Here is a 15,231-nt window from a genome sequence, read left to right as displayed (position 1 = left end):
AAATCAAAAACTACACATAAAGTGCAGTATTAAATGCAAACACTTATTACATGTTATTGCAATTGCGACCAGCAATCGGTCTGGTGATATTCAATAAAACAACATTAGAATTTGCAAATGCATGTAAACGCTTTTAAAGCTTTGATAAGACATTTAAAATCAAAAACCACACATAAAGTGCAGTATTAAATGCGAACACTTATTACATGTTATTGCGCTATCTTACAGTCTATATAGACTATATAGCTGCGTTAAATATATTGCCGTTAGATGTTACAGCATGTTACAAAGTATCGGCATAATAAATGTCTACATTACCTATCATTGATATAACATCCAGCGTAATGGCTTAAACAATATCATTTACTTCTTTAATAAAAACAACGGCCTGACTTGAAGAGTCACCACTCTTCACTAAGCAGCTTGGAAAGCGCATTCATAACGCAACATCAATTCCGATACTGCAAACTAGTAATAATACTCAAGTTTATCACTCAAAAATTATACCATGTGTTTTTTTATAATATGCACAGCATTGCTTCCATTGTGTGTCAGTGTTCCCAGTGCTATGAAATGTAAACTTTCACCTTTGTAATAAAATTACACATTGACAATACACCCATAAAAGTTGACCCAGTTGTTCAGTATTAGAGAACTTAAGTGGGCAGTGACCTAACTTTTGACCAACGTGTCCATTGTTGTAAGAAATTCCTTATGTGTTGCACATCTGATAAACAAAGGGATTCTATTTAGATCTAAGAGTGTCATTGTTCCCTTTTATTCAGCCCTCATTAAGCCAGTTACTGAGTATAATACCCCCTTTAGCACATACCTGACCAGACAGATGCAACAACTGGAATGCCCCCATTGATACCTTACTAAAAGAATACAAGAAATAAACAACATGTCTTACATGGACTGACCAAAGCCCTGTCACTATATTTGGTATCCTACAGACTGCCAAGAGGTGACCTGTGTCTGGCACACAAGGCATCCTCCAACCCAATACTGATGGGTTTACTGCACATCATCAAGTGAAATGGTATCAGAAGTACTTGTCTAGGGATCTAAAGCTCTTCTGCAACATCAACAGAATGGTTTGGGGGGACGTGTATTTCTTGCAGAGGATAACGCTGCTCTGAAACACACTCCCCATCCACATAAAACAAAGTTCATCTCCATCCATATACACTTGCATCTTGGATCTATGAATGGGAAACAGAAAATTTACCTCAGGACTTCCCTTTGTACTACTAATGGGCAGAGGCAGCTCTTAAATGCTTTATCCCATGCATGGGTCCCCACAAGTTATCAATGGTGTGATCCCAGTTATTCTCATTAAGGGTAATATATATATATATATATATATATATATATATATATATATATATATATATATGTTTATTGACCATGAGGTGGGTAAGGCCATTGTATAACCAAATGGGATAGGTTAATTTGGGCTTAAAAAGGGAAATTTACTAGGCTTGAAATGGCCCACAATGGTAACTAACCTAGTACTTATCTATGAACCTATGAGCAAGAAATATAGTAACTGTTTCTTCATATTAGAAGACATACTGCTTGCTAATCTGATTGATTTTGCTGTGTCATTCAGAATTAATTCAGTAGCAGTAGTAGCTCAACTGTGTAGTTTTGTAGCGCAAGTAGTTAAAATATTAATGAAGCCCTATGTCAAAAATTCACCTCCACAAAAAAGTATTTCCCTTTCTGTAATATTGTTAATAGTGACCCTCTTAACCTTTATGAAAAGGAAGTACTTGGATAGTTAGCAGTTGCAGTATGGTTACTGTTATGTTCTTCAGTCCCATTCTACTTCATGGTTTTCTGTGAAGTAGGTGTAATATTTGTATATGGTTGTGTGCACACACAGTCAGAAATGGCAGAATAGAGAGGCCAGAGACATGGCATGCATCTCACCAACAGCTTTCCTCAAGTGAACTTTGAGAAGCCATAATGCACACACCATTTATTGGTAACTGTTTCTTAAAGCTACACTTACTGTATCGTTACTGTATAGTACCTGTGAGTTAGCTGAAATGTACAGTGGTCTTGCACCACTCTGTTTAGAAATGAGTGCAGTTCAAGCCTTCTTTAATTCTTTTTACCATCGTTAATGGTCATTTGAGTTTCCCCAAAACTGTTCTTGATTCTTCCACTTCTGTTTGGGAATAAGTGTTTTTCTTTTGTCAATTATTTAGTTGCATTACTTTACGGAAGTACTTATCTCTGAATTTTTAATAGTACTCTTAATTGCTATGTTTTTATCATACTGTTGATAGAATCAGTAGCATAGCTAGGCAGGAAAAAGGTGACAACTACCCCAGGGACAAAGTGTTGGGAGGCATGATCAGCTGGCCCTAAACATTCTTTAATGCGTACTGGTGTTGCATTTGCGGTCAAACCTGAGCTTCTTTCTAAAGCAGTTTGCTATAGTTTAAAATACAGAGATTTTTTTTTAACAACTTAAGAAGGAGGGTCAAGGGCAGAATTCAGATACGAGACATGATTGGCTCCTGCATTTCAGGAGTTCTAGGTACCCACTCGCAGACTTTTTGTTAATTGCTCCTCAATTGAGTATGGGCAGGCTTACCTATCCACTGTCCAGATTTTTGCCTCATATTTTTTGATCTGTTCCTCATAAAAGGGAGGAGTGAAGTCACTAAATAATGATATACATCTGAGTTTCAGACTTCATATCCTTCAGAAAAATGCCTGCTAACACAAATCATGTTATTCTGTTTCATTACATCACCTTCCTCATCTCTGTAATAGGCTCCCACTGCAAATCAATCAGTGTGATACATTATCTTCCTTCAGACAGGAACTGGATGATTAGATGGGTGTTAACAAATTCACTCCTGGCAGAGTTGTCAACCTTTACCAACAGAATTTGCAACAAAGTAAAAAAAAAACAGCTTCCCATCCTCAGAGTATGAGAGAGCTGTTGGTCACTCAAGTCCATCACCCCTCTTTCCCCCATCTCCCCTAGACTCCAGTACTGCTAATCAAGCACAGGTCTTCTAGGCTGTAGTCAGGGTTTCAGTCCTCTATGCCTTGGAGTCAGGGTGGTGAAACAAGTTTTATAGCTGAGGTGACAAATGCCTTCACCATAAATTATGTAATCGGAATTATTAAGAGCTTACTTGGCACAACAATTGATTAACCCTTGTTAATCTCAGATTAAGGATATTATAGATGGCACTCCTCAGTATCCAGATACTCAGTCTCCAGCGTCAACTAGGATGCATTATATAGACCATATGATGAGCACTTAGAATTGTAGAAGACTGATAATGGAGATTCTTCCACTGAGACCTCTTCCAAAAAAGGGAAGCTAGTGTTTTGTGTGGATTTATTAAGAAGTCTGCATGTTCTACCATCCTGACATTTAGAGCTGTCATTTACCAGGTCTGCATTTATTTGTATAAGAGTACAATCCTAGATTAGATTTAGGAAGAGACAGGACAGCTCCTAGAAAGAAATAAAAGTAGCTCATAGTACAGAAGAAACAGCTGATAAACTTGGTGGGCACATGGCTAAATGTAACTACACTGCCATAGATGTATCTTGCAGATCTGATTATTCTGGAGTAGTCTTAAGGCATAATACCTGGCTGAGACTCCAGACTTACTACAAGGATTTTCAAAGCAGCCCTTTTAGATACACTGCTGAACCTTAATACATTGTTTTTGTTGACAAAGCCAACAATTTGACCTGGATAAAAAGGGCATAGCAAAACAGGTCTTAAGGAGTTTTGTGAAGTACCAGTGAGTAATTATTCCAGCAGCATTTCTGCTTCAAAGAAAATTCCAGAAAGGAGTAAGCCAAATGGTTTCAGGCCTAAGGAAGTCGTCCTATTTCGAGCAAACAGGCAAATGTCAGACATATTCCTGTTACACTTTTACATTCCCCAAGTTTCAGGGATCTACCCAGTTGAACATTAATTTTTCACAATCGAGTTGGAGACATTTAGTAAGAGACTGATGAATTGTAGAACTGGTTGGAGTAGGGAATATATTTAGGTTCACAACTATCTCAGTGCTGATAAGCATACCAGACTATTGTCTAAGTTGCCTTTTCTATGGACGGATTCAGATCCAGAATTTACTGCAGAAAAAGGCAGGAGAATAGTTTCCTCTTAGAACAAGGGACAAGCTTTTGTCATTCTCCCAAAAAAGGTGATTCCAGACCTGCCTTACCACTAATATTTCCTAAAGAGATTTGAAATGCTGTAGAAATTCCAGATGATTTCATTCCATTCTTTGTTGCCAGAAATTCTTTGGGTGATGCTGCATGCTATAATTTGCGGGCTCACTTTCCACCTCCCTCATTTCAGGTTCCTGGGATCCTCCAATGTTCACACTACTTATCTGCATTAAGAAGATTTTGACAGTGTGGCTTGCCTTGGAAGTATTTCTCAACTCTCTGCAGATAGTTCTATTGTCAGTCCAGACACAGAGTGTAACACACCCCTGGTATCTAGCCAAAAAAGCAGGACACAGTCTTTGCAGTTGTGATATCTAGCTTTAAAAAATCAAAACGGGCTGTGAAAAGGACTCTAAAGTTAAAAACAGTAGGCTTTAGTAATTCAGTATGACAGCAGGTACTAAGAGGAGGAAAATCTCAGTGGCTTGCAGATGGAAACTTGACTCTTCAGCATTCAAGGCCATAGTCTAGAAATGGATTACACTTATCTTTTTGTTTCACAAGGCAATGCATAGCTTCCAAAATTCTGATGAAGACTTTCACAGGATTCAATATAGAAGACATATCTTTACTTCTTATACTGGAATCAGGATCACCAGTTGTAGTATCGGGCAAGTAATGTTGTTATTGTACTGTAGGGGCGCTATGGGGAATTAGCAACATGTAGTGTTGGTTCTGTATTCTCTGGTAACTTGTTGTTTCCGGTGTATGTATGGCTATGGAGAAGTTGTGAACATGTAGCATGGGTGCGCACCTGGAGGCTCTTAATAAAGAAAGGCCTTACAACTCCAGAACCGTGTGGTCTCCTTATTTCCCAGGATATAACATATTGGCGACGAGGATGGGATGCCTCCGAGTCCGCTGCGAGTGAAAACGGCGGGGTGCAGTTAATGTCGGACGACGAAGAGACTGGGCCTGCCGGAGTTATGTCTGGTTCCATGTTGGGGTCGCTGGTTGCATACGACTGTCAGACCCAGACCTGGGAGGAGTATTGTGAAGTGTTGGAACATTTTTTTGAAGCAAACCAGATAGTGGATGCGGGCCGGAAGCGAGCCATATTGCTGAGCTCGGTGGGCAGCAAGACGTACAGTCTGATGAGGAACTTATTGAGTCCTGATAAACCAGGGGATAAATCGTTCACGGAGTTGACGAGCTTGCTTCAGTCACATTATAACCCGAAGCCGAGTGCAATAGTCCAAAGGTCCAAGTTAAATTCAAGGACTAGAATGGCCAATGAAACGGTAACGGAGTATGTCGCAGTGCTGAGAGAACTGGCGCAACACTGTAATTATGGGGACAGACTGACAGAAATGCTACGAGATAGGCTCGTATGTGGCATTGCAGATGACCGCATACAACGCAGATTGTTAGCGGAGCCTGAGTTGTCGTTTGAAAAGGCCTTGAAGTTGGCACAGGCCATCGGGACGGCGAATAAAGACATTCGTGATTTACAACCAAGAACCATCGAAGGGGTTGGGAGCAGGAGTGCTACCCCACTGCCAGTGCATAAAGTGGTCGTGGAGCATAAATCACAAGGGAAGTCTGGTCAGTATGCCTGTTACAGGTGTGGCGGTGAACATTTGTCACGGAACTGTCGTTTCTTAAATGAAAAATGTCATGCTTGCGGAAAAAAGGGCCATGTGAAGAAAATGTGCCGATCAACGCCCTCTAGGGACCAGCCGAGAAAGGGGGAGGAAAAGAGCAGTATGATGGACAGAAAGGGAAACCGGAAAATAAAACGGCAGTATGCACACCACATGCGTGAAGGTACAGATCAACAAACCAGGGAAGAAGAGGAAGTGTTTACTATGTTTAACATGAAAGAGGCAAGGTGGGAAAGAGTCGATCCCATTACAACCCAGTTGGACTTAAATGGTAAAATGGTGCAGTTTGAAGTGGATACGGGATGTAGTGTGACAGTTCTGTCCAAGGCTGAGTATGGAAAGTTATGGCTAAAAGAAGCTCAGGAGCTGCAGGACTGTTCAGTGACTTTGAAAACATATACAGGTGAAACAGTTCCCACACTGGGGATGGCCAAAGTAACTGTAAAACATAAAGATAAAGTCAAACAGTTGCCAGTCATGGTGGTAGCAGGTAAAGGACCAAACCTGTTAGGCCGGGCGTGGCTAAAGGAACTGGAAATGGGTTGTCTACGGCTCCATAAAGTCGAACAGCATGGGCTGACATTGCAAGATGTGCTGGAGAACAACGAAGAAGTGTTCAAAGAGGAACTGGGGACCTGGAGGGGTCCACCAGCAAAGATACACGTTAACGAAAACGCAACGCCAAGATTTTACAAAACCCGACCCGTACCATACGCAATGAAGAAGAAAGTGGAGACTGAGTTGGGCGACTCACCAAGCAAGGTATAATTGACCCAGTGAAGTTTTCGGAATGGGCGGCACCAATTGTTCCAGTATTAAAGCCAGATAATACTGTACGCATATGTGGTGACTACAAGCTAACAGTGAACCAAGTTTCGAAACTGGAGCAGTATCCATTACCCAAGGTGGAGGATGTATTTGAAAAGCTGTCGGGAGGTGAAAAGTTTAGTAAACTGGACCTCAGTCATGCATATCAACAAGTAGTTCTGGAAGAAGGGTCAAAGGCATATGTTACCCTTAACACACACAAAGGGTTGTTCCAAGTCAATCGTTTACCCTTTGGGGTTTCCTCTAGTCCAGCTATTTTCCAGAGAATAATGGAGGGACTGGTGGCAGGAATTCCGAAGGTGGCTGTGTATTTGGACGACATCCTGTTGACGGGTAGGAACAATTGCGAGCATCTGGAGACTCTGAACGAGGTGCTAAGGCGTCTGCGAGAGGCTGGTCTACGGGTGAAGAGGAGTAAATGTGCTTTCATGGCAAAGGAAGCAGAGTTCCTGGGTTACAAGGTGGATGCATCGGGCCTACACCCCCTGCCAGACAAGGTAAAAGCCATCCAAGAGGCACCTGCACCCACAAATGTTACGGAGCTGAAGGCCTATTTAGGCTTACTCAACTATTATAACAGGTTCCTACCAAATCTGTCAACGCTGTTAGCTCCTTTACATAAACTATTAAGGAAGGAGACCCTGTGGACGTGGCAGGAGGAACAAGACAAAGCGTTTGAGCAGTCCAAGGAACTAATGCAGTCCTCAGAGGTTTTGGTGCACTACGATAGTCATAAGGACTTAATTCTGTCATGTGATGCCTCACCTTATGGGTTAGGGGCCGTGTTGGCACACCGTATGCCAGATGGACAAGAAAGACCCATTGGGTTCATGTCACGAACCTTAACACCAGCGGAGTCAAACTATTCCCAGCTAGACAAAGAGGGTTTGGCTGTAATTTTTGGAATTAAGAGGTTCCACAAATACCTCTATGGCAGGAAGTTTACTGTTTGCACCGATCATAAGCCTTTGTTGTCCCTGTTCAGCGAGATGAAGGCCGTGCCTCAGATGGTTTCTCCCAGCATTCAGAGATGGGCTGTAACATTGAGAGCTTATGAATATGAGATTGTTTATAAGCCCGGGAAACGCCATAGTAATGCGGATGCGCTGAGCCGTCTGCCGCTACCGGGGCATCTCACGGAAGAGGAAACGGAGGACCGAGTTTTGATGATGGAGGACATCACGTTGGTGTCTGCTAGGGAACTGAGTGAATGGACACGAAAAGACCCGGTGCTAGCTAGAGTGTTTCAGGGGGTCCAGCAAGGCTGGACAACACAACAAACTGATCCAGTTTTTAGGCCTTATGAGGTGAGAAAAACAGAGCTGAGTGTGCAAGATGGATGCGTATTGTGGGGGGCACGAGTGATAATTCCGCCCCCAGGAAGACGCGCACTTTTACAACAGCTGCACCAGGGTCATGTGGGCATCACCCGAATGAAGGCCTTAGCCCGAAGTTATTTCTGGTGGCCAAAGTTGGACCACGACATTGAAGTCGCTGTGAAAGAGTGTAACATCTGTCAACAACATCGCAACTTACCTGTGGCGGCACCACTACACCCATGGGAGTGGCCGAGTAGACCTTGGCAGAGACTTCATATAGACTATGCAGGGCCTTTTATGGGGGCCATGTTTTTGATAATAATGGATGCTCATTCTAAATGGATGGATGCCTACCCAGTCAAAACACCCACTTCCACCACTACCATTGAATGCCTGAGGAAGAGTTTCAGTAGCCAAGGATTACCAGAGACTATTGTATCAGATAATTCTTCATGTTTCATGAGTGGAGAGTTCAAGGGTTTTCTGAAAAAAAATGGCATTGTACACGTCACATCAGCACCATACCATGCGGCTTCAAATGGCTGTGCTGAAAGGGCTGTCCAGACCTTTAAAGCGATGATGAAAAAGGCCGGAGACGGAAGTATGGCAGCAAAAGTGTCAAGGGTGTTATTCAACTACCGCATTACACCCCAGTCTACCACGGGATTGTCACCTGCCGAGATGTTGCAAGGACGGAGATTAAGATCAACATTGGATCTGCTGCATCCAAACATCCGAGCTAAGGTAGAGAGGACACAGTGGAGGCAAAAAGAACATCATGATCGACGTCGGAGAGAGAGAAGTTTCTTGGAGGGAGATGCAGTGATGACGCGAAACTTCAGTTATGGACCTAAATGGATTCCAGGGTTCATTGTCAAGAGCACCGGTCCACTGTCGTACCAGGTGAGGTTGAATGGAGGTTTCGTGGTGAGGAGACATGTGGACCAGATTCTGCGGAGTGCACAGGAGAAGGACTCCATGGAACTGCAAGCCCCGGAAATACCGTTAGTTTCGGGAGAAGGGCTCGCAGCGGCAGGAGGATCTCCGATTTTGGGGGCCGAGGGAGACCAGCGGGACTCGGAAGGAGAGGTTCCCGAGGACCCAACTTTTCCAGGGATGGACACACCGGTACCAGAGTTGGTAACTGTGACACCGGAGTCACCTAGGGTGGTACCATTGCGCCGTTCTAAGCGGACACTGGTTAAACCTAGTTACTTGAAGGACTATCAGTGTTAAAATTGTATGTATAGCTTAAAAGACCAACCTAACTAGGTTGTATGGTAACCGTTTAATACTAGCCGGGTATTTAGAAATTAAGTGACTAGATGGATTGGTTTTGACTTGCTCCCTCGTTTTTCTTATGTAAGGAAGCGGTTCCCGCACTTAAGAGGGGAGGAATGTAGTATCGGGCAAGTAATGTTGTTATTGTACTGTAGGGGCGCTATGGGGAATTAGCAACATGTAGTGTTGGTTCTGTATTCTCTGGTAACTTGTTGTTTCCGGTGTATGTATGGCTATGGAGAAGTTGTGAACATGTAGCATGGGTGCGCACCTGGAGGCTCTTAATAAAGAAAGGCCTTACAACTCCAGAACCGTGTGGTCTCCTTATTTCCTAGGATATAACACCAGTATGCTTTCCATCAACTTTATTGATTCAGAATGTCATCCTTCAAACAGGACAAAACACATCTTATTATGATAACTTGTTTTAGTGAAAATGGGATAGTCTTCATTCCAAGCCTTAGGAAGCCTAAAGCCAAGCCTAAAGCTTTGGAAGCTTTAGGATAAGAGCCTGGATGTTTAACCCTTGATAGCCAGGATCGACTTTATTCACATAAGGGATTTTACATAAAAATAAATTCCACTGCTAGTAAAATCTTATCTGAGCAAGGAGAGGATAGTTTTGTTATAGACAGCACAAAGTGTACGTCTGTTGACTTCCACTCTTCCTTCTGTATTATAATACCTGTATACCGACCATGAGATAGTACTGGCCTGCTCCTGCATAAAACTACAAGTGCCAGCATTTGCAACATGCTTTCATTGGCTCACTCCATTGGCTTTTATAGAGCAGGTCAGTGTCGTTCTTAAATGGATTTTGAACCTTAGACCTCCAGAGCGAAATATTGTACCAGTGTGGGAATGGGAATTTTAAGCTAGAAAAGTAGATTCTACATCCTTTGAACAATTACAGTCTGGCAGCCATTGTATTAGCCATAGAATTTTAGAACTGCAGGCCTTAATGTGTTTGTTGTCAGTCTTACTTTTTTTTTCATGAGGATAGCGTTTCTCAATGGACAGAAACTTTTTTTGTGGCCAAGTTAGTGTCTAAAACAATCTGTTCTATTTCTTCTCTGTTTTCCAAAATAGGGAAAAAAAACAAAGTTTTATATATTTTATGTTCAGAGTTATTCCACACACATTTTTTTTATTTATTTACATTTTGTTAACCAGATTAGCCATTCAGTGTCTGGTTACTTTTCAGGGGGTCTGGAATAGAGATGTACAGAAAGATATAACAAAATGTGCAATGCATTAGATAGAAAGTTACTTAAGAAAATTACAAAAATTAAGAACAATTTAGTAGCTGTTTTGGGTACCAATGTAGCTTTTTAAAGCTTTGAACATAGATATAAAATGAGTAAGAATATACAGATAGAATAGGCAAGGAAATTGTTTAATTAGATGATGTAGTGGATGGATGAAAAGTCGTGAGCACTGCAGTATGTACCAAACACTGGAGATGGCCAAGTCAGTTCAAGTGCAGCAAAACAGTTTGGAGTTAATTTCCAACAAAAAAAAAAATCGTCGTCACTGCTTTATAAAATTGCTGGTATTTACAGTTCACATTCATTTCATCTGTCCAGTCTCTGAAAGGAAAATGAGAATGTCTTATGTTCCAGAGTCTTGGTATTCCAAGTTAGGTCAGACTGCCTTATACTGCTTGATATATCCACAAGTAGGCCTCTCCTCTAGCACTGCTGAGTATATAGGTCCCTAGTATTTACGTAGCTTTTTCTGGACAAGGTTTCTGGTCAGAATTTCCCAAGAGTCTCCACTGCTGGTCACAAAACTCCCCCTCCATGAGAGGCAAGCCTATCTGCCATTTGGGAGTACGTAACTTTTTTAATAGCACACCTCACAGGTGATTCACATTAAGCTTTCCTATTATAGATTTTATACATCACCAATTCATACCTTTATATATGATGGGAGATAGGAAATTCACCCCGGGGATCACTTCTGTGGCTCTGCTTGACAGGAGCACAGGAAAATAATTTTTTTGGGTGGCAAAAGCCAGGGTACCGTTTGGCAGGACTTATATAGGCCCTAGGGCCAATAGCCTAGTACCTCCCTATGAACCTATGAATATATATATATATATATATATATATATATATATATATATATATATAACATTTTCTTGGGTGGCAAAAGCCAGGGTACCGTTTGGCTGGACTTATATAGGCCCTAGGGCCAATAGCCTAGTACCTACCTATGAATTTATATATATATATATATATATATATATATATATATATATATATATATATATGTGTGTGTGTGTGTGTGTGTGTGTGTGTGTGTCTGTGTCTGTCTGTGTGTGTGTGTGTGCATGTGTATGTGTATGTGTACATCAAACAACATTTCAGAAGCTGCTGTGCCACAATGCCCTCAATCCTAGCAGAAAACGTGCAATTCTGTACTGATTAGAATGGGTTGTGAGACTGAGGTAACCCTTCAGCATTCACTTATTTGTTTTCTTCAGGCCCATGTCTGACTTGAAAAATGAAACAGCTGTAGCACCAAAGCCAACCTACATGACTTGGGGTTAACATCCCTTTGTTTGTCTATTCAGTGTAAGGGTGTGTGACTGGTTACCACAGTGAAGTTGCACCCCAATAGATAATACTGCATAGAAGTTAGTTCCCACTTAATAGTGAGGCAGTCACACTCTGTGGCAGATTGTCTTGTCTCTGACGTACTTATCTTTCTGTTAAGATAACAGACTGGATGTTTTTCACCACTTACTGCTTGAGATAGTACATCTCCTAAGCTTACTTCAGGTGCATTAGTATACACAATAAAAGGTTTATCAAAGTCAGTGTGACTAAGACTGGCTTGGAACACAAAATTGTTTTCAGTAGTTAAAGGCTTCATCTACTACCACAGTCTGCATTGCCTGGATGTGATATTTACTTTTGGTATAGCCTGTCAAAGAACAGGTTGTAAGAACAAAGTTGGGTGCAAACTTTCTACATTGGCCTGCAGCTCTAAGAATGCATTTACATGATGTTTGGTACTGGGCATAGGCCAGTTCTATACCACTTTTATTTTGTCTTTTTGGATTCTGATTACTCTTCTCCCTAGTACATATCACAAGTGTTTGGCTTTTGTCAAACAAAGCTCAGTTTTAGTAGCATTAACAGTAAGTCCTGCCTGTCTTGAAGATTCCAGCACAGCTTTTATTGGGCTTCATCAAGGTATGTGGCTGAGTATTTGATGTGAGGTTTCAAATCTTTATACATGAGCTGTTGAAAAGTGTCAGGAGCATCATGAAGTACCGAGGATAAGAAATTATAATAAAAAAAATCTTCAGAGATGGAGAATGTTGTATTCTCTTTGGCTTTTGGTCAAAACAATGGTGGTCAAAATCCTTGTTTTGCCTAGTCTTTCTACGAGTTCATTTACTCTGGGTATTGGATAGGTGCCAAATTTAGATATCTTATTCATTTTCCAGACACCATTAAAAAAGCTTATAAAGCCTTCCAGCCAAAGGACCAGTAGAGTCAGATTGTTCCATTAGCAATATGATTCCTCAGTAATTCCCAGTTTAAGCACCTTTTGCACTTCACTTATGGCTTAACCTTTTCACATGTAAAGTTTCAGTACAATGTTGAACTAAATCTGTTGTACCAGGCAGCTCAAAAAAAAAAAAACTCAGTAGGAACTCTTCACTTCTTGTTTCTACACATTAGACAAAGTTTCATCTATTTAAAAAGCAGAGTGAGAATTCATAGGCCAACTAGAAAAGCTTCGGCTTCCCTCTGTGTTAACACATGTATGTGATATTTCTGCTTGGATTTTCTCTGTTCAGTTTGTCTTATTTTGCTGATCACTTTTTTACCTTCTCAAGCACATAAAAGGGTCCTTGCTACTCTCCTAGGAATTTATTCTCAACAGAAAGAATTTTTACTAACACTTTGGCCCCTTTGTTAAAATACTTGAGTCTGTCGTTCTTGTTATACACTTCAGATCTTGTGCACTTTTTATAAGTTCCCTAAATACCGGCATGACATTTTTAACCTGTCCTGAGAGTTTGTAAAGTGCGCTGTCTTGCTTAAATGGGGTTTTCTTCTCATCCTTCCAATTCTGCTTTGCTATGGCTATGTCAAGTAAGCCTGAAGGATGTCTTCTGTACAGTAACTCAAGGAAGCTTGGAGCTCCTGTCTTACAGAAAAAAGGAGGTAGGTAAGTTACCAGTCCAATCTTTTACCATCTTTTCTTTTTAACATATATTTAACAGTTTTATTAATGCAATCCAGTAACCCATCAGTTTGAGGATGGCACACTGAAGGTTGTAGGTGTTTACTATAAAACACTGGCAAGGCTGGTGCATTACACTGGATATAAATGAGGTTTCCTAATCTGTATTTCTTTGGGCATCCCTGCCATGAAGAAAACTAACACTAGCTCTTTGGCTATTGATTAACACTGCTTCAGGAAGCTTAGTAGCATGGTCAATAAGTACTAGAATGTATTGTTGACCATTACTCGAGTTTACTAATGAACTTGCAAGATGCGTAGATGTCCACTCAGCTGGAACTTCAATAACTGGCATAGATATCAGGAGACTTCTGAACCCAGGATATGGTGCCATCTTTTGGCATTTTGGGCAAGCTGCACAGAAGTTCGCAATGTCATTCATTGTACCAGGATAGTAATATCTATCTGAAATTCTAGTTTTGGTTTTTATTCATCCATAAGTGTCCTCCCAGAATATTACTGTGTACCAGTTTTATCACAACTGTTCTCATAGGCTTTAGAACTTACAGTGGATGCATTATTTTTCTTTGTCTTTATTTTCCCTGTAAAGTAAATCATTCTTCATCTCAAATATGGGGATGGGATTGGGCCAACCTGCTCATTTATTTCTCCTTCTATTCTAGCTGTATTTTTTCTGGCCCTGCATAACATATCATTCTCCCAATGGGCTTTCATAAATGTTTCATTACTTATATGCAAATCTGCCAAGTCAGGAAGACTTTCATTGGTGCTCTTAGGTGAAGTAGAGGGTATAGCCTCTTCATCTATGAATATACATGTGTTTCTTCTTCTTCTGCATCTTCCTCATTAAGAGGCATCTCATGTGAGTGCTTTTATACTTCTTTTGGTTTTGGCAACTTCTTTACTTTTACCTCAATATTTTGTACTTCTCTATGTATCTGCTGTTGAGAGTACTGTTTCTGGCTAGCTGTGTTACAGAGGTAAACCTAGGGTTCTGTTTAGGTTGCTTTTCTTTTGTTAGGTTCATAGGTAAGCACTTGTTAATCAGTCTGCAGACCATTACAAGCTTAGCCAGTAACCCATATGAAACAGTTCCCTCCAGCTTCAAGGAGAGTCATGCAAGGTAGACAGCGGGATAATTTGGGGCAAATCATCCAGTTATCTATGGTTACCTTGAAAGTGACAAGGGTGCTACTCTGCTTGACATTTAGTGGAACTTTATGTCAGAGGTGGGGATATGTTGGGACGTGAATCTATCACTTCAGCATCTCCTGTATATCTGATGATGGAGATTTAGTTCCTTTAAGAAAACATTACTGTGGGTCTCTTCCTGTCTGTACAAAGACATCATTCATTTCACTGACTGTAATCTTCTGACAAGGTTTCATATCATATAGACTGTGATATAGTCACATCACATATTTATACCAAATTGTCTGGTGAATATATGTCACAGCAAAACAGCAACTCAGACACAGTACGTAATGTTAAAATGAGTCTGGTTAGGTATTAAGTTAGATAGGTGATGACACATTTGGGACAAGTTAACATAATGCTTCAACAGGTTTACAGGCATTTCTGAAAGTTGTAGAGTTGTTGATTTCCTTAATGTGGTACTGTTTTCCATATGAGACCTAGGAAATAGTTGGTGTTGCATCACATATTTAGTAGAAGTTTTGTTTCTTCGTAAGAAACTTTTATTGGAATATTTAAGGATGGTATCAGTTCTGTGCCACTGTAGAAGT

At 40.9% G+C, this 15,231-nt stretch overlaps 1 protein-coding gene across 5 annotated transcripts in view; it reads left to right on the top strand.

The window, feature by feature from the left end:
• Positions 1–15,231, top strand: part of PHF2 (PHD finger protein 2) — a 3,400,138-nt gene that overhangs the window by 2,725,347 nt on the left and 659,560 nt on the right. The window lies entirely within an intron of this gene.

This window comes from Protopterus annectens, chromosome 7.part0 (assembly GCF_019279795.1).
Source record: "Protopterus annectens isolate FY-2018-M chromosome 7.part0, PAN1.0, whole genome shotgun sequence".
NCBI lineage: Eukaryota > Metazoa > Chordata > Ceratodontiformes > Protopteridae > Protopterus > Protopterus annectens.
Note: the sequence above shows the minus strand (reverse complement) of the source record. Positions and strands in the feature narration are given on the sequence as shown.